General features: G+C 51.8%; 1 protein-coding gene across 2 annotated transcripts in view; it reads right to left on the minus strand.

The window, feature by feature from the left end:
- The window catches only part of MVB12B (multivesicular body subunit 12B), a 150,343-nt gene that overhangs the window by 72,154 nt on the left and 57,563 nt on the right, over window positions 1–20,626 (minus strand). The gene's annotated exons all lie outside the window — the stretch shown is intronic.

Genomic DNA, 20,626 nt, shown 5'->3' on the forward strand with positions numbered 1-20,626 from the left:
CTGCATACGGAGCCATAACAAGTTATGACAGAGATTACCATGACCCTGCAAACAATTATTCAGCACCTACTGCATACGGAGCCATAACAAGCTCGAAGACCAGTGAACAGTCTGGGGGTAATTCGATGGCATGTGGGCCGTAAAGAAGTAAACACACAGAAGTCCAGGTGCCCGGCTGCTTCGCTGCCCCAGGCCCAGCGTGGCCCGAGCTTCCTGGCCATCAGACTCACCTAGCAGACCGCACCCTGCAGCCCACCTCTTCTGGCCTGGTTCTCCTCCTTCCTTGCAGATGGTCCTTTCTGGCTCCTCCTCCAACCTTTTAGAGGTTGCTCTTTTCAAGCCTTCTGGTTTAGCTCCCTTCGCACTCCCGCCACACACTTGCCTTGGGCAACCAAATCCACACCCACACCCTGGTCTCTGCTGTCTCCCACACCAGCCCAACTCCCCAGACTCTGCCTCCCGTCGCTGCCCATTTGTCCCTCGTCTGGCTCCTGCACTCACACCCTCCACCTGTACTGGCTGCTGCTTGGTCTTCCTCACTCTCACCCCTGCCCCAGGGCCTTTGTACTCACTGTTCCTGCTGCCTGATACGCTCTTCCCCCAGCTCCCAGAAGCTGGCTCCCCTTCCCCAGCCAGGCCACCCCCCTGAGGAAGTGCCCGGCCTGGTGGCTCTTTCACAGCTCTCTCCCCTTCCTACAGAGCCCTTCCCAGTCTAGAGGACTGTCCCATTTGTCTACGTGTCTCCGGAGCACAGTCTGCCTTCTGCCTTCTCTTTCCATATCCCCAGGGCCTGGAGCAGTGCCCTCCACACCACGGGCAATTCCAAAAATATTAGGGAGACCCTATAATGGCACCTGACATTTGTTAAGTGAGTGGACAAATATGATTCTTCTAATCAGAGACACTCTCGGGGAACTTCAGGAAGGCTTCACACTTATCTCCTTCCCGCCACTGGAACTGGGCTGGTTAACGGTTTGGAAAATGCAATTATTTTTGATTCATGGATATTTTTACACAAACAGTAAATATATTCATCATGGCATTGCTTATAAAACCAAAAACTGGAATAAAATGAAGTATCAAATAATCGGGGACTGGTTAAAGATCACGGTACAACTGTCTGGTAAGATATTTTACACTCATTTAAAATATTTTAGCAGCCGATAATGGCAGAAGCCAGGCCTATCACCATGGCATCTAATGAGAAAAGGTCCATTGTAAAAGCCTTATTTCTACACTGGGAATTGTGACTGTTAACCCAATACTCTTTAGCTCCTTTCCTGTAACGTGACCATCTACTCGGATGAAAAGCACACCCCGTTCACGACGCTGGGCCATAGGAGAGGAGCGAGCAGGGGGAGCCCCCAGCAAGCCGACCCCGTCTAGCACGGCAGACCCCCTCGTACCACCCCCAGCAGGGCCCAGACCAATGGAATGGGGGACTGGCCACCAGGGGCCAACCATTTCTGCCACTTGACTCAAATGATGAACTATTATTCCGAAATCTGTCGGGTAGCTGGAGAATTCTTACCAGAACAGCCCCTGGATGCTCGGGGCACTTGACTGAGCTGTCCTCTCTGTCCCCCACCCACGGAGCCGCCCAGAGGAGACAGGGTGCACCCTGCTGAGTGATCACCTCTCTCTGTGGGAGGGACGGGCCGTCCTGTAGCAAATCCCACGAGCTGCCAACAATGGCTCTGGCTAAATAGATGCTGAGGGGAATTTCATTTTTTCCTCCAAGTCAGTCTAGGCACCTGATTCAATTAACATGGCCACGACGCTGCAGACAGCTCCATACAAAAGCCCTTCAGTTACAGAATACATTTTATTACGTGACAATAGTTGCCAGCACGATTTATTTCCTTTGATGGGATTCTGCTTTTTCCTTGTTAATTTAAATCTGTATTTTCTCGTGCTGATTCCAGGTCTGTGTGAATTTTTAAAATGTGACCATTAATCTTCCGGACCCAGTGGCCACAATAAGGAAGACGGCACTGCAGGGGCACAAGCGACACCTGCTGTGTCTCCAGCTGCCAGAGGGGGGCGTCGAGGCTCACTCAGGGTTAGAGACCGGTGTCCCTTTGACCTCCCACCCCCTACGCACACACACGCACACACACGCACACCCCAACCAAACTCTGTGACCTGAGATCACGAGGCCCATCCAGTTTCTCGGGGCTGATGGCTCTGCCAAACTGCCCCCCAGGGCGGGGTTTCTGTGTGTGCCCCGGCGACCCCGAGGGCTCCCAAGACTCTTGCAGGGAGACCACAAGGCCACAACTATTTTCCTAGCAACACGAAGATGCCACTCGGCCTTTTCACTCTCGCCCGCCCACCGGCAGCCGGGAGAACTCTCCAGACGCCACGCGGCAGGACGACGCCACTGCTCTGATGTCCGCCTGTGCGCGCCCGTTTTCCATTTTCCACTTTAATTTCTAATGAGCTAAGTGTCGATAAACATAACCCACATAAACAAAAACTCTTCGGAATCCCTGATGTTTTGAGAATACAAATGTCCTAGACCAGAGTGTGAAGGCCATTGTTCTAGGGCAATGTGTTAAGTGTAATTCTGCAAAAGACCGAGTTGGAGGTCCTGAGGCATTTGGGGGTTTTGCTCTGACCTCCTGTTCATCTGCCTGAACCCGAGCAAGGGCAAATGGCAGCGCTATAAAATGTTCGTCCACATACAGGGGGAAAAAAAGACCGGAGCGGGAATAAAAACATCAAATGACCCAAGGGATTCATGGGGCCGTCCAGAGAAGAGGAAAGGAAGGGGGTGAAACCATTAAGTCCCGAGACCCAGGGTTTGATACTTTTTGTTTAAATTCATCCCGCACAAAAAAGCGCGGGACGGCACAGGAGTCAGACGCCCCCTCCAGCACAGACGTGGCCCTGCCTCTGGGTCACGACGTTCCTGGGACACAGCCACCTCGATTCCCCAACGAGCCGGAGGCTCCCTTTTCTCAGTGGCAGTGATGGGCCCCTTAAGAGAGCACACCTGTGTTTACGAGACAACGTGAGCACGAATGGCAGACTTGCTGTTGAAACAGTGTGTCCCCCAGGTAATGAAGAATTACATTTGTTTACTTATCTCCACAGGAAAGAAAAATAATCGATAGTTGAAAATATTTAAAAGATTGAAAAACTTCAAATGAGGAGGAGGAAGTGGTACATGCCCTCGAAAGAAACCAGGTCCCTATGATTTGTACGGCCAGTGAGGGCTCCAGCAGCCTCCTGTCACTGAGGTTCTGCAAAAACTAATGAGATCAGAGAAAGGGAACAAAGATTCAGAGAATCTGAATCACCTACCAAGTGAGGTGAGGGGAGTGGAAGGGTAATTCACACGGCCTGCCTTTTGGCCAATACCCAGTCTAGAAATATATACCCTCATGAAGGCGTGTAAAAAATGTCACAGGGCAAGATGAAAAGAACATTATCTCTGGAAAAAATATTTACTGTAGGACACAGGAAAAGCTACCTGCATTAGAAAGGATGTAGAAATAAAATCCTAAAAAACTGAATTAGTAACATAGTAGATATGCCCCCAAAGATTTTCCAGAACCCAAAGAATACAGAAATGATAACAACTTTCAAGAGTATGGAAAAAAAAAGACCAATCTAAATATTCTAGGTGTTAGGAAGATATCAGAATATAAAGATAACAATAAAAAAGTTTAAAACTTCCCTAATCAAAAACAAAACTAAATATAGAAGCTGATAGGGCTTTTAGCATTCCAAGCAAAATCAATAAAGTGACTCACAACGAAACCAATCCTGACCTCAAGACTTAAAGTCAAGTCACAGTGATCAACAAGGTGTGGCCCCCGCAGGATCGATGGAGCAAGACGGAGAATCCAGGTACAGAGCCACATGTACACAGTCAATGGAATTCCAACAGAGGTGCCAAGACAATTTAATCATCTTTTCAATAAACGATGCTGGAACAACTGGATAGCCACATGTTAAAAAAACCCCCAAAAACCTTGATGCTTACCTCACACCATATACACACACATACAGAAAAAAGGACCCAAGAGCTTCATGGGGCTATTTTAGAAAAGAGAAAAGGGAAGGAGTAAATGATGAAGTCCGGAAGGCTGAGGGGTTGATACCCTGTTTAAATGCATGTTGATTTAACAGGTGTACCATGGCGCTTTCCAGAAGAAAACCCAGGAGAGAATCTTTGTGACCTTCGTTTTGGCGAAGATTTCTTAACGAGGACACAAAAAAGCACAGACTATACAAGCTTATCAAATTATACTTTAAATATCTGCAGCTTATTGTACAATGAGTATACTTGAGTAAATACTTTCCTGATCTAAAAAACGGTTTGAAAAACCCTAAGTAAAGAAGCCAGCAAGGTCTTCTCTTCTCATTGAAGAGAAGGCAGGAGGCAGAGACTCGCCGTGAGATGGGCCCCGGCCAAGGGGACGGGGGAACCTTTCCTCCATCAGACCAACTGCCTGGACACAGCGGGGCCACCAGATGTAGATGGGAAGTAAGCTGTGAACCAGAGAGGCTTCACTCCTTCCAGTTGTCTTTCACATGTGAGGACAACAATAAAAGAAGATCACATGTGTCCTTTTCTCTGAAAGAAATACGTTTAACAGGCTCCAGGTGCTTCAGAATTAAGACTTCAGAACAGGGAGATGCCGGGACAAAAGGACCGTCATTTACGCCTTCCCCCCAGGATCCAGCCCAAGGGCGTCACGACAAAATAACCTCAGCTGACCTTGGCAGGGTGTACCCTTCACACTCAGCACCCGCTCCCCACCGGGATCCCACAGGGAGGCACCCAGACTGTCTCCTCTGACGGGGGTCTCCTCCGACAGGTGGTCTCAGAGAGGGTGAGCAGCTTGCCTGAGGGGCACAGCTTGGATCTGCACCCCAATGGGGAAAATTACAAAATTTAGTTCTGGAGCATGACACTCTACTCAGAACCTGGAAACAACATTATGTCGGACTCAGAATACCTTGCAAACGTGTAATGATGTTGGCAGGTTTTCTGGGAGGGGGCTGAAAAGGGGGTTTATGTCGTGATTCTGAGTGAGGAACTCGGGATGCAGGCCGTGTGGGGAGAGTGACGTGGGCAGAAGAGGCAGGAACTGGTCCTTGGCCAGTGTTTGTTCAGAGCAATGGATGGGCCAAATGTCCATATCATACGAAGCTAGGGCAGAGCAGGGAGAGAGGATGAGCCAGACATTTTTAGATCGGCCTGGCCAAATCTCAAAGAACAGCTGTCAGGTCAAGAAAGAAAAAACCAAAACAACAACCAATCCCAAAACCGAGTTGCAGAATGACGTACAGGATTTAACTACCACACGGACAATATACTTCTGTAGTCACACATACAGGCCCAGCACAAAAAAGGACCTGAAGGCCCTGCCACCCTGCAGTGGTGTCCCCGTGCTGAAGGGGGGGGGGCGGTGACCTGGAGTGGCACTCACGGTGTGACCAGCAGAAGTCTCCGAGACGGCTGTGCGAATTTCCCACCCCTGCTTTTTCATACTGTGGTATGTGTTTATTTTCTTCCATGAGAACTTATTTTCCTGTTTATCGGGAAGAGAAGAACACGGCAACACCAGGAGGAGGAGTCTCCAAGTTGTTGGGAGCGTCAGAAGGGCTGGTGCAAAAAAGCATCCAGCTCTTGGTGCGAAAGGGACATCTTATTTTCCAGACACACGTGTCTGCTGGTGGACAGGGACCCGCAGTGATGGGCACAGGAAGGTCACAGAACGGGGTTGGGAGCAGGAAGAGGCAAAAGCCACGGCAGCTGAGTTAGGTGGTCAGGGGGAGAAAGGGCACAGCGAATGGCTGGACGAAATTCCACTTTACCCTGCAAACCACCACTGGGGAGAAGTCATCTGTGACGCACAGCTTCTGCGCCAGGTGTAAGGACGCGCTTAATGAATGCCATTTAATGAAGAAAAAGGCTCTTATAAAACACCTGGCACAAGCAGGGCGCGGGAGTCACGGGCCAGGGGCCTCTGCTACACCTGCTGGCATTTTAATAAGCACCTTCCCCAGCCTCAGCTCTCCGAGGCTGGTCAGCGGTGTCAGAACGAGGTCCCTGACCGTTGCCCACGCTCCCTGACAGTTTAGGGAGGCTTATTGCTCAAGGACCATATGCTCAGGTATGGGAGCACCCTGGAAGGTAATTAAAACGAATCATTTTCCGCTGGAAGGGCCTGACTAGCACCCTCCTCAGAGACTTCACGGCCAGGACTCCTGCCCCAGGGCCGCTGCGCTTCCCCACCGAGACTCTGAGTTAGGATTCAGATCTTTGAAGACCGGAGACTCGAGAAAATCTTGCCATCTTTGTCTCGTAACTTGGTTCTACTAAAACGGAAACTCAGTGATTGTAATGACTCCGGGCCCTAAGATATTTTTAGGTGTGGCGAGTTTTCTTTTCTCCTTGATTTTGGAGCCGACCTCAGACAGAAATCTCCATGTGCAAAGTCTGCTACCACTTCTCAGGGTGTGATGAGATTTTTGTGTTTTGTTTGTTTCATAATTGACGTCAGCAAAATCAAGGGAGGTTTTGTAAAACGTAAAACATACTGATTTCCTCTACAATGACACTCATTAGCTCATACACTTCCTAAGCCCAGTCCTGAAACTTAATTTATCCAGTGAAACGAGGCCCTTTAAGGGCAGGCAGACCACGGTACCAGCAGGCACGTAAGGCTGTGATTGGTTCGGTCCGCCGGTTTTTCATGGAGCTCCTGCCGTATGCCAAGCACCATGTTTGGCACTGAGGTGGTTGTAAAAAACCGGATGATGAATGTATTATTAGTAGGGGAAGGAGCCAACTGGGAAGGCTACAGACTGTGATTTCAACTATATGACATTCTGAAAAAAGGCAAAACTACAGAGGCAGTAAAAAGAGCAGTGGCTGCCAGAGGGGGCGAGGAAGGAGATGCACAGGCAGAACACAGAAAATTTGGGGGGCGGTGAGAATCCTCTTCATGATACTGTAATGATGCACACACACTGTTGTACATTTGTCTAAACCCACAGAACAGACACCGAGTGTGAACCCTGAGGTAAACTGTGAACTTTGGGTGACTATGATGTGTCAGTGCAGGTTCACCCTTGATTTTTTTTAAAAAAGGACCCTTCTGGTGATTGAGGTTGATTAATGGGACCAGGGGTAAATGTGAAATCTCTGTGCCTTCTTCCTCTCAATTTTGATGTACACTTAAAACTTCTGTAAGAGAATAAAACGTGTAAACAAACAAACAAAAAAAACCCAAGAAGAACATAAAAACAAAACCAAAAAACGAGTGAGATGCATATCTTTCCCTGTTTAAGAAAGTAAACTGAAACACAAACCTAAGTCCCCTAAATTATAAGGTAAAAATCTCTAAGTGTCAGAAGATGTGCAAACAAAAGACCATAAGGTCACAGGCTTTAATTTTGGAGCAACGGCAATAAGGAAAAGGACACCGAGCATGTCTGTCCACCAAGGACAGTGGCCCAGACGCTCCGCCGGGCCCTGTGGCTCGCCCAGAGGCGGGGAGCCGAGGTCCCTGCCTCCGAGAGGAAAGACTGCCCTGAGGAGCAAAGACCTGAGCAATGAAAAGGGAATTCACGAGTCAAGACAGACCTAAGAACCGTCGCAATGTACAATACGGGCAACGAGGGCTTCTGGAGTCAGAAATGGGAGGTGACTTCCGACTCCGATGGCTGGGGGTGGCTTTCTGGGGGAGGGGCGCTGAGGGCTGTGCTCCCACGACCACCCGTGACCAAGGCAGTTCCCACTTCCTGGGCACTCGCACGACTCTTCATGCTCACCTCCCACCTTCACAAACCAGCAAAGTAAGCTCTATTCTACGGGTGGGGGGGGCTCAGAGAGGTTGAGAAACGTGTGTGCCCAAGGCCACAGAGCCAAGGAAACAGGCTGAGCTAGAATTCAGGCTTTTTCCTCGATGCCACGTTACTCGGAGCAGACAACACAGGCACAAAGTCAGTATAACGCAGACTTGTTCACTTTCCATTCAAGCAACCCATTTGCCACGATCAATGTAAGTTCAACCTACCAACCTGACTGTATAATGAGTTTTCCTCATGGGCAACACAGACACACACTCACCCCCCAGACAAACCACTCTGCACTGGACGACCGAGGAAATCACAATTCCAAACTCCCCAAGTTCCTAAACACGGAGCTTTAAAGTATGTGCAGCACGGCAGCATATGGCAAATCAATTACTAGTTTAAATCTTAAAACAAAAACATGGCGAGTGCGGTGCAGAAATAATCAAGAACAACGGTTTGGTTTAGATTACAGTGAGCCGCCAGAGTTTTGAATACAATAAATCATCATTCCAGGCAATGGGAAGCCATATTGACACTTATTCCTAATTTGAATATTTAATTAGGGTGAAGTTCTTCATCAAATTATCGCAGAACTGGGAGAAAGCCTGGAAGACTCACACAATTACTACCTTAACCCCTTACCAGCTGCTCACCTGTGAGCGCAGCGGTTCTGTGCCCACTCTGCAGGGAGGGGCGCCCGTGCCCACAGGCCGACCTGCGGCCCTTGGAGCTGTGCGTCAGTGACTGAAGCCACCGCTGGGGCAGGAAGGAGCCCACGCATGGCAACGGAAAGGTCTGAGGCACGCAGTGCTCCGACGTGAGCTCTGCACAGAGAGCATGGGCACGGGCGCGGCTGTGCGCCTGGTGTGGCACTTCCGCACGTCCCCCCCACTCGGCTCTCACAAAGCTCCTGCAAAGAGGGGCTTCTCACCCGCACTTCACAGAAGGGGACACGGGAGCTCGGTGGAGGGATGTATCTCGCTCGAGGTAACAGTGGCAGTGAGGTGTAAAACTGTTCCTCATCTCTCTCTCTCTCTCACACACACACACCCCCTTGTGCCTACCAAAAATAAGGACAAGGAGAACACTTAAAGGTCAGCAAAAACACATCCGAAGCTGTATTCTGGATCTTCGGCCTCGTGCAAACAAGTGGCAGGGTCAGGCAGCCAAACCAGGCCTGCTCAACCAGCACCTAAAATGTAACTCTCGGGCTCACAATGCACCGCCGAGCTCCCCCTACATGGGGCTGGGGGGCAGGGCAGGATGATGCTGTGGGCAGGCGAGAGGCAGCAGGCTCAGGGACACGCACAGCCACCACTCTGAGATAAGGCGCCAAGGCAGGTGGTGGGAACTCCGCTGGTGTCCATGGGAAGAGAAATGCCAGTAACAGGACGAGAAAATGTGACTTTTTTTCTTTCTTTCCATATGGTAACAGCTCAACAGTAGCATTTATAACCATTTAACATTTTAGACAAGAGATAAGATTTCCGTAAAGCCCTCTTTCTCACTGTATGAAGAGTCTTATTGACATTTCAGGGACACCATGGGATTCTGCATGACCGAAAAACACGTTTTCCCTCGCAATCTCCCCCAGGGACTGGAGGCTGACTTCGCATGCTGCACTCGGCTACGGTCACCCTAAAGGCCTTTCTGCTCCCCATCTCCACTGAGGTACTAAGAACGAGGAGCAATTTTCTCTCAAAAGCTCGAGATGGGTTCAAGTACCCTCTCGTGAACATCGTCCAAGCTCCACCTGCAATGGCTACTTCCAGCAGGAAGCTGACCGCTGGACAGAAGGACAGAGCAGCCCGGGCAGCCCCGGGCTCGGCCCCCTGCCCTCACCGGGCTGGCAGGGGGGAGCCCAGGATCCGAGGGCCGAGCTCCGTGCCCGCTCGTGGCGGGAGCAAATGGCGTCCGGAAGTTCGCAACTTTTCCTCTGTATATTACATTAATCCATATAAGAAAATCTCTTTTAATGAGGAGTGATGTAGTTACAAACTCTCCAGAGCCGTAATTAGAGCAAACTAATTGAAGTTGTGTTTTGACACACTTTCCAAACTCACGGGTGCGAGATGACATATTCACAACACCGCTGCCGCACAGCCATGGCGGCGGCAAAATCATTAGGCTAATAATGCTTATTTGCATTCTTATCATGCCGGCAGCTCTCCTTAAACACTGTTTCTACTATTGCTCCTTTGCTGTAAGTTTCCACGGAAAGATATTAACAGTAATTATTAGTGCTTCGGTGGAATTTTAATGTTAAAGAATAACAACCTGCATGGACATATACACTGAAAGTCGACTCTTCTTCTTAACCACCGTCAGGAGGTTCGAGGTTCTTCCTCTGTGCCCCCCGCCGGCCCCACCAGGGTGGGGGGTGACGGCAGGACTTCCTTTAGGCCGGCGGCTCAGAGCCTACACCCAGTGGACACTGGACTCAGGGTTTCTGAACTATTCTGTCTCAAATGTTTGACAAGAAAAAAAAATCTTTTCTTTTTTAACATATATTAAAATGAAACAGTTAAGGAGACATTTTTTCCAAGCACTTAAAAAAAATCAACAGTTTACAACACGGTCCTTGGTAATAATGCTAACAAGCTCCAGGAGCTTGGGCTGGGGCATCCCCCCCCCACCCCCCGCCCGGCTCCTCTCTCCGTAATTAAAGACAGACCTGGAATAATGAGCACGGGAGGAAGGCCAGCGGGCGGGGCGGCCCTGCTCTGTCCCTCCAGAGGTCCCATCTGCCACCAGGGAGGCCACTCTTTGGATGCTTAACTCCGACACTCACACCCAGAGAGGAGGACGCGACAGTTCTAAATAATGGTTATTAATGACGCCCTCCTCTGAAGTGACAAATTGCATCTGAAACTCAGACTCGGAGAGGTGTGAAGAGTGAACAGAATGTGACAGGCGATGCCAGTGGGCACACGGCTCCCGCTCACTCTGTGTGAGAGAAGAGCAGGACCCAGGAAAACCACCAGGGTCAAGGGCGGTGACCACAGCCACCCCTCCCTCAGGGGGCTCCCAGCAGCAGCTCGCTCACATTGGTGACCAAGGGCCGCAGAAATGCCCCGGTCTCGCCTCAGAGTGGCGAGTGTAAGAGCTGGGCGCACAGTGTCTGGAGGCCAGGCCGGGCCCAGCTCCGCCTCTGGCCATGTGCTGGGCATCAAGTCACCCCCAGGGTCCCCCACGGGAGTTGCGAGATTGGGCTTCTACAGATATTTTGGGATCAAACAAACGCAAACCAAAACACAACCACATCATTTCCCATTCATAAGTCAGGAGAAAATGGGGGCCAATGATTGCTTTGTCTTAACTAAAAATGCACCCTCGTGTTGAATTCCAACTATTCAGATTTCAGAATGGACGTTTACTCTCAGCCCGGGAAGGTCTGACTGAGTGAAGGAAAATGCTTCCGCAGAAAAATGCCAAGGACTGTGCTCCATTAAAGCCTGGGAGGTTTGGTGCTCTAATTACCATCCTGGTACCAATGTGTTATTCTTCAAGACACCGATTACTTAAAAGAAAAAGAAAAAAAAAAAAGGAAACTAACTTTCATAGCTGCAGCAACACTCCAAATCATGGTATTTGCTCACCAGTTAGGTTTTATTGCACTTGAACTCAGCAACGGCAACACACCTACCTTCTATGTAAAAGGAAGGAAGGAAAGAGCCGCAGCTGGGGCCATGGGCACCGGGCTTCCATTCCAGATGAGCCGGCCCGACCTTATAAACTGAAATATTTAAAGAGTCTGTAAACCCCACTGACCCAACTTTTAAAAACAAGGAACATATGGGCACGGCTAGCTTTTCATCTTCTTCCAGCCTGCTAAATAAAATACCCGCTTTTCCCAACTCCAAGAGGAGGGAGGCTGCCAGACTCAGATTCATAAAAGGCCGGCCGTGGCCGTGAGCGTCCAGACCCGAAACAACAGACCCTGACAAGGAACCCGAGGCAACATTCTCCTCCTGGCTCGTCCCCGAAGTCTGGGGAAGACAATTTGTTCTGCAGAGCAAAGCGATGACTGACAGGTGACAGACGCAGGCCACAGTCTGCGATATGCACGCCCACGTTTGGTGCACCCACTGAGGCGGAGTCCCCAAATTCAGGAAGCCCTGAGGCTCCCCAATGGTGGGGAGGACAGGGCGGTGGGACCTGGGCTCCAGTCCCGCGCCCTCCGCATCCCAGGGGTCTGCCCTTGGGTGCGTCAGCCACCGTCTCCCCGTCTGTTGGGCTGAGCACAGGGTGGCACGCCTCACGTCCTGTTATAAAGAGGAAAACAACTTACAGGAAATGTTTACGTGATGCCTGGCACAAGATGCTCGAACAATTGTAGCCGAAATAATGATGATGGGGGTGATGACTGTATTCATTCTCATAATAATAAGTATTAATATTATTATTCAACTGGAAATAAAACATCTGCTGCTCAAGTTCAATGCTGCCCTCCCCACAGGCAGAAGCCAGACCCAAGTAAATCCAAAGGGCCTTTGAAATGTTACTGCAAGCAAAGAATTTTGTCAAATATCCAAATTAATAATTGAAACCCTGCCTTGAAACAGAACGGCATGGGGGCGCAGTGGTGGGTGGGAAAGTCTCAGGAAACACCACTTGTTTAACACCCATTTCTACTTTGTTTGGCGGCTGGACTCACGCTGAGAGGCCCGGGTGAAATATTCCATAGAGCTACCTGCAAATAGACTGTCAGCCTCCACTCTGATAAAAGGTAAAATACCCTCCTCTAAATGGTCTGGCTCACAAAACCGACCCTGAAGTGAACTGATAAATCTGTCCTGACACAGCGAGGACTATTTTCATAATCCTGAAAAAGGTCTTTCTCCAAACCCCGGAGCGTAACCAGCTGCACACAGAGCTCCCGGGCCGGCCCGGCACTGGTGTGGGAGGGGATCACTCCGCATTCACAGCCCCGCTTCCAGGACAGCAAAAGGAGGCCTGCGAGACCCCCAGAGCCACCCCCCAAATCGGACACTCATAACGTCGCACACGCCGTGAAGATGCCACACTTACAAGCAGCGAACGCCTCGTCGGAATCCGAGGTGTGAGGGCCAGAGCCGAGAAGGCGGCGCAGAGGCGGGAGCTGTATTGACGAATAGTCCATTCTTCATTAAACAGAAGCTCTGACTTCCCAAGAAGCCACATTAAAAATTAATATCAAAAAGTGTATTGCTCAGCCTAAACTCATCATTCATATCTAACAATACCAAACTGCATTCTAATGAAATTCGCCTTCAAAATTACCCTGACGCCAAGCAGAGTTTGATCCTGTTGCAAAGGCAGCCACCGCTCCGTGACACGGGCACTTGAGAGAGACTCAAGGAACTGCCCTCTGTCGGTCTCTTCCACACCACTCTGCTAATCACCAGAATAAATCAAACCGCCTGTAACCACGCTTAGCCGTGGGCTCGGACGCCCTTCGAGGGCCACGGTGCTGGGACCCCACCAGGCACCCCTGCGCATTCTCCTTCGTCATCCACTACAGCTCGGGGGGACTGGACCCCCGCCAGCATTTGCAGGTCTCCCTAGAAGAGTGGGAACGTAGACAGCTCTGGCGGCTCCTGGCCAGGGGAACCTGGACCCGGGAAGACGAGGAGCTCCCCCGCCCACCCGCACAGGGACTCAGGACGTCCTCATTGCCGGCTGGGCGGGGCCGGGGATGCTGCACTTGGGTGGCTGCCCCGGCCACCAGCCCCAGGCCACCAGCCCCAGGCTCAGCTCCCTGATGAGGTGATTCACAGCCAGGGACGACCCTGTGTCCCTCCATCATCAGAAGGTGGCTCGCCTGCTTGGGCTCACACCCCAGCTGACACTCAGCTGTGTGTCTTTGGGAAAGGAATTTAACCTCCCTGATCTCCGCTTCCTCCTCTTCGAATGGAGGTGATAAAAGAGCTTGACCCAATGAGCCACTATTAGAATCAAATGAGTTATTATTTCTAAAGCACTTGGAAGTCTCACAGCTACAGGAAATGAAATACGAGGATGGATGGATGGATGGATGGACAGATGGAAGAACAGGTGACAGGAGTGATGGATAAACGCATGATACCTGGTCGCATGCGCCTGAACCAGATCACTTTATACATTCGGTACACATTTCCGAGTGCCTACCCTGGGTCAGGCACCGGGAACTCAAAGGCCCCAGCCGTTCTGGTGCCACACCTGCGTCACTGACTGCGTACTGTGCGCGTCAGGTGAGACGACACAGCTGAAGTACCTGCTGAGTTCTGACGCATTGTGACGCGGTGTCACCACTGCCACGCTTTCTACGTGACTGGCCTCCTCTCAGGCTTTGCAGGAGACAAAGGGACATGAGAACCCCTGTCCTCGTGTTAGATCAACACAGATACGTGGCAGACAGGGCACCTGGGAGGCTGCCCCATCTGTGCAGGCGGTGGCCACAGGGGACAGAGGGGGCGGACAGCGGGGGCCAGGCTTCCTGGAAGGGCTACTGCGCCGCGTGTGAAGGTGGACAGGGCAGGCCCTGGCCTTCAGGAGGACAGGGGCCGGCATGAGGTGCAGCTCACAGCACTGGCCACATCCTTCTGGAGTGAGGATGACGTGACAGGGGACAAGAGGGGACTCGCCTGGCTGACGAGGTGAGAGGTGTGTCAGCCAACAGGAAGCCAGTGTCCCACACAGAAAAAGGACGAGTGTGTGTTTGAAACACTAACAGGATGGCAGGACACCCAGGGCTTTAAAGTTACAGGCAAAGGACACAGACGTGGGCTAAGTGACACCCGAGCGTCCGGAGCCCAGCGTGGAGCCTGACTTAAATCCCGCGTGCAGGCCCCACCCTCTGGAGGGCTCTTCTCGGGACCCCTGGGGGTGGGAGCCTCGACTGGAGCCGTGGGAGGGGGCAGGGCAGAGTGCGGGCCACACACACACGGTGCCTGCTGGTGTCCCCGTCGGGGGGAATACCTGCATTCCGGTCTGTCTTACAAGGATGTCACATTAAGGAAGCATATGAAAACGAGTGTCCCATCTTCAATGTGGTTTTTGTGTAGAGAAAAGGCAGGCGAATTTCTGGGTGGAGCCAGACCCAGCTGTGCCTGGACACAGCCTGTGGGTGCCAGAGGTCCCCAGGCCCTCCTTCGATGAGACTGGGGACAGGGTGGGCAGAGCGCCCCCGCCCCCTGGCTCCTCTGCCCCCAAATCATTGCTTGCTACCATGAAGGTGGAGCTCACAGGTCCAAGTCATGATCTGTTTACTGTCAGGAAAAAAAATTCACTGGCGTCAGCCCGGGGCCTTGCCTTCCAATCTAACCCCAACGCAGGACACGGACGGCCCTTCTCGGAAATGACGAACCTTACAGCAGGGGACAGCCGGCGCCACTCCGGGCCTCTCGTTCCAGCCCTGCAACAACAGCAGGTGACAGGTGTCACCTGCGGTACAAAGACCCCCTTATATTTGAACAGTGACAGAAGATGGCCTGAGGGTTTCAGGGCGTCAGCTTGGACAATAGGACTCTGGCCGCTGAGTGAGGGCTTGGTCCCCCTGCCGGCTCATTCTGCAGGTTGATCTGGTGGCAAAGTCGACCCCATGTCACAGGAAGGTGGGGTCAGTGAGGCCTGGACGGAGCTCAGCGGCTCCCGGGCACCTGACAACAGGCATGACGGGGACCAGCCGGACGTGCACGGCCTGAATTCTTGAGTGCGGCCTGGTTTTCCTCTCCATCAGGAAGTGCCATTAACCTTTTAGATGACAGCCCGAGACCGGGATGGCGGAACAATTTTTGAGGTCAGCGAGGATCTGCGCTCTCAAAACCTGACATCGACATGCAAAAGTTGTGACTGAATCCCGGTGTCCCTGAAAGGAAGACTAAACGCGTGTGACAGATCTTCTGCAATCAAAATGCCCCATTTCCCAGAGTATCTGTCACAGATTGATAACATCCACGCAAAAAGTTAAGTACAATTATGTCTGTCACTGAGAAACATACTTCGGAACCTGTGACTGACATCTTGCTGGAAGCTGACAAATCACTGGAAGATTACGGAACAACTCGGAGTGGCGCCGCGCACCCTGCGAGGGAAGCTCCCTGACCGACTCCTGGGAGGCACTCCCCAGGGCCCCACCGCGCAGGCGCAGGCGCAGGCGCAGGCTGCCGCGCAGAACCCAACGGCTGGGACAGGAGCTGTGTGCTCTGTGGCTCTGGGAGGGAAGGTGACGCTTTCTCCTGGGGGAGGGACAATGCCAGTGGAGGGTCAAAGGACATGCCCACAGCCCGAGGTGGGACCTGAGGTGGGACATGGGCGCTGGGACCGAGGAAGGCCACGGCTACTAGATGGGGGAGCTCGGGGACAGGCACCCACTGCTCCACACGCTCCCGCCCCCCGAGTTCCCCGGAGTCACCCTTGGCAAGGTACCTGCCGCTGTAACCTGCAGGCCTCCTGAATCCCAGCTTCTGAGGTTGGGGACAGGGATGACGACACATTTCTTCCAGTCTGAAGGGTCCAAATGCTGCGTGACTTGCCCGCAGCTGGGAATGTGTGACCTCTCAAGTGGGCTTCTTCAAAGCCACAGCTTTTTACTTTTGGGAAGCTTTCTTATTCGTTTTTTAAAATGTTAATTAAGCCCACATCTACCTACCTCCTTACAACTTCAGTCCAGCTGATCTAATTTTGCCTCTGGGGCTTCCAATGACCCATCCCCACCTGCAAACACTATTTAAGTCTCCTACTCACATGCATGTGAGTCAGGCAACTCTTACAAGGTAGTACGTGGCAGTGGGCGTGACCCTTTTAGAGCTCACAGGTGTGGGATGCTGCCCGAGGGGGTGTGCCCCGCTGCACACACCAGGCTGCATTCCACACAACCTATGCTCACGCCGGGTCGTTTTGCACGAACCAGTGCTTAGTCAAGTCTTCTCACTTGGGTTTTTGTGCAGCCGACGGTCTGAACCTCAGGAGGCCCTGCCCCTGGCTGTCCAGCACCTCCCATCTCCTGGCTCCCGCAGGGTGTTCGAGCTGTGGAGGAGCCAGGGCGGGGGATCGATTCTGTCGTTCAGAACTCCCGCTCTCCCTAATGACTGTGTGTCATCTGCAAATTTGATGAGCATGCTTCTGATGTCTTTATCAAGCCACTGGTTCTGCACTGGAGCAGGCTGGGGGAGCATCTACTTTACACGTGTCCCACCAGCAGCCCCCGCCGGGACCACACAGGCCTCCCATTCATCCATGCACAGGGCTACCGTCGGTGCACCGTCACTGCCTCCCAGGGCTTTTCCAAACCTCACTATTGGCAGCAGCAGAACCTTTTCTTCCCAGCAGAATCATCAGTGAGATCCGGAGTGTGAGAGAGGAGCGAAGGGCCGATCTGGTTGAAGCTGCACCCTGACCCGAGGCAGAGGCACAAAAGAGAATCAGAAGAGCTGCACCAGTCCTGGCCAGTGTGGCTCGCTTGGTTGGAGTGTCGTCCCGTAACCAAAAGGCTGGGGTTCGATCCCTGATATGGGAGGCAACCAATCAGTGCTTCTCCCTCGAATCCATGTTTCTCTCTCCCTTCCTCTCTCTCTCTAAAAGCAATAAAAAAAATGTCCTCGGGTAAGGATTAAAAACATTTGTTTTTTTAAAAGAAAGAAAAGCTGAGGCCAGCCCAGAAGAGAGAAGGTGAGGGGTCCACAGGGAGCCGGCGCCGCAGCCCGGAGGCCAGCGCAGTCCTGCTGACCAAGCTGCACGCGGTGGGTGGGCAGAGGGCAGAGCGGCGCTGACCCCGAGACAGGACGGAGGCTCCGAGCTCCTGGAAGAAGTGGCATAACCTTCTTCACTCGGAAACGCAGAGGCGTGTGCGGGGATGTCTGTGTGTGAGATAAAGGTTCACAGAGTGAGGAAGAGGAGCTCTAACCTAAATCTAATTCAATGTCTAAAGGAACATCTAATCCCGTCTTTTGCCACAAACATCACCAAACACTGCGTCCAATTCACCAGATACAGCCAAGGGCAGGCCCTGCCTGCTGTGAGGGGACACCGTGGTCTCTGGCCCACAGCTAGCACACTCTGCAGCCACAGGAGGGACACGGGCAGGAAGCGCTTGTCCTCCGGAAAGAGAAGGCAGTTCTGCTGAGACCAGCAGGCTCTCTGGTGACCACCCATTATCTCTGAAAAGGCTGCCAACTGTCCCTTTTGTCTGAGTGGAGCTGGGGATCAGAGCTCTCCAAAAACTGGCAGGGAATTCCTTGCAATGAGTAACAACACAGGAAACGGAGGCAGAGCGCACAATCTTAGCCTTCCAGATGAGGGCTCAAGCCCAAGAAAGCAATAGGTCTGCTCCTGGCCCAGCCCCCTTGTTCCCTTGCAGTCCCCACAAGGGGTTTGCTGGGAAAAGGGCCTGTCCCCACTGCCGCCCCCAGTTTGGTCAGCAGAGGGCGCTGCATCACCACACTCTCACTCAGCCTTTGCCCAGCAGCCTGATCCAGGTGCCCAACACAAAGACCGTGCTTGAAGAAGTATTTCTTATGCTTGTGGTTCAACACTACAGGACAAAGCAGCAGCAAAACACAAACTTGCTCTTACGTGATATCACCTATGTAAAAAGTACACAGAAAAATGACTTGAAGGGAATAACATCCAAGGTTATGCACCTTAGCTCACTGGAAATGGGATTTCTGTGGGTCCATTGTTTCCTATTCCCTGTCAATTTTCTACAAGTTTGTATTACAGTCATCATCAGAAAAACCTCCAGGATTGCTCAGGGGCTTGGGAGTCATGGGGATGGGGGAAAAGCAACGTGAGGTCTTAGGCTGTTGGAGAAGCGTTTTTGCAAAACTGAATACACACCTGGATCTGAGCCAAGTGCTGGGAAATAACAGGACACAGCCCCCCCACCCCAAGTCCTCAGGAAGGTCACAACATGACCACAACACAAAGTGAAGGCATAACGGCGGAGAGGCGCTCAGAAAAGAGAGCCCAGGCACAGGCTCAGCACTACCATGTTCAGGGAAGGCTTCCTGCAAGAGGAGGCATTTGAGCTGCTATCTAAGGCAGGGATGTGAGACGGCTGATGCACAGGTGTCCACACAAGCAAAGACACAGAAGCACGGAACAGGAAGGGAAGAAGAGGCTACCAGTTCAGACTGAAGTGTGAGGCTCGGGGATGGGAGAGAAGAGCAGACGTGACGGGAGCCTCCACTCCCAGGGTCCCCGGCAGGGCCCGTCCGCCATGCTGGAAACACAAGGACCGCCCAGCCCACTGCCAGAGAGAAAGCTGTCAGATTCCTCAGCAGGGGAGATTACCAAGACCTGAGCCTCAAGGAATAAAGTACCATACTCACTGTTTCATAAATCTTCAATGGAAGATCTGAATAGTCAGCATTTCATTTTTTTAAAAAATCAAAGACACTGGATAAGAAAACAATATAAAAACCAAAGGCACAAGCCCTGCTCCCCCGATGAGGCTCCTGTAGGTGCGTGTGCCCCTGCAAATCACTGCACAGCGAGAGGAGAGCTTGGGGCAGACGAGTGGTTTTTACTGGGAAGCGTTAATGTAACATTCAATTATCCTACTGCATACTGGCTGACTTAACTCAACCAAATTAGAATACATTTTATATTGACTATTTTGACATTTGTTTTATTTGGCAAGTAAAACAAAACTGATCCAATTTCCTTGCAACCATTGTAAACCATAAACTGTACAACAAGAGGTTATAAACTATATAAGCCTTATAAACACTACCTCCAGTTCCGCCCGGAGCCCCCCCAGCCTGGGTTCTCGGGCCTTTCTCTTCGGCGGCACCTGACTGTGTTGTACCCCCAGCTGCCCCCTTCCGGGGAATCGGTGCTCTTTCTTCACCCGACAGAGAGGTAAAGCCTGCCCGAGGTGGTGTCCATTTCTAGGACCTTCTGAGCCATATCATGTCAACAGGGAGCAGCTGTTAACTACTCCAGGGATGAGTCTAAGATGACCCTGACCACAGGTGACGGGCCTGAGCTGACCCCGAGCACAGGTGACAGTGATCCCAGCTGTGACAGAGCTCTGGGTAGTGAGAAAGGACCAAACGAGCCTAAACCAAACAGATTCTCAGCTGCCCCACCTGCAACTCTGGGAAGCTCATTGGCTTTTCGTATCTTTCCCTATCACAGGAAAGAGACTGCTTCTGATGTTTTGTGCGATTCCAGGGTTAGCTAAGTTTGAGGCCCTCCCTTGGTTTGTGAGGCTGTCAGGAGGAAGCCCGCATCATCTGTGTGGGGAATGTCCCGAACAGAGAGCCCTCTGAGCTGCTGGCTCCCGACAACGCCTTCTTCCGAGAGAGGTAGATGCTCAGAGAACGGGGTGCAGAGCCAGCGGCAACACCACCCTCAGCACCTCCGGGAGGGCGAGGCATGGGTTGTGGAGGTCAGCAGGGGGAACTCGGCAGTGACTGTTTTGTCCTGTTCCCGACACACCTTGTTCACCTCCAGTCACCCATGTGGAAGCTTCTAGATTCATTCTCATTTATGTGGCATCAGTCCCTGAACGATGCTGCCTCACCAATTCTTTCTTGTTTTACTTGCTCTTACAATCCCTTCCTCAAACTGAATCCATCACTGCTGTTTGTTCCTTGTCCTCAAATAATTCACTGCTAGTGGTGTTGGAGTTTTTTCAGGTGACGGGACTCTTTTTCCCACCTGCTTCTCACAGGAAGTGTGGAGACCGTTTCTACCTCTGTGACAGCTTAAATCGGTCGGAGGGAGCTCTTTGTGGAAGCAGTGGTTAAAATTCACATCCCCGAGCCCTGACTGCTATGGCTCAGCTGCCTAAGCGTTGTCCCACAAAGCGAAAGGTCGCCGATCCAATCCCCACTCA

The sequence above is a fragment of the Artibeus jamaicensis genome, unplaced genomic scaffold (genome assembly GCF_021234435.1).
Source record: "Artibeus jamaicensis isolate MK-2021 breed Jamaican fruit bat unplaced genomic scaffold, CSHL_Jam_final contig_471, whole genome shotgun sequence".
Taxonomy (NCBI): Eukaryota; Metazoa; Chordata; class Mammalia; order Chiroptera; family Phyllostomidae; genus Artibeus; species Artibeus jamaicensis.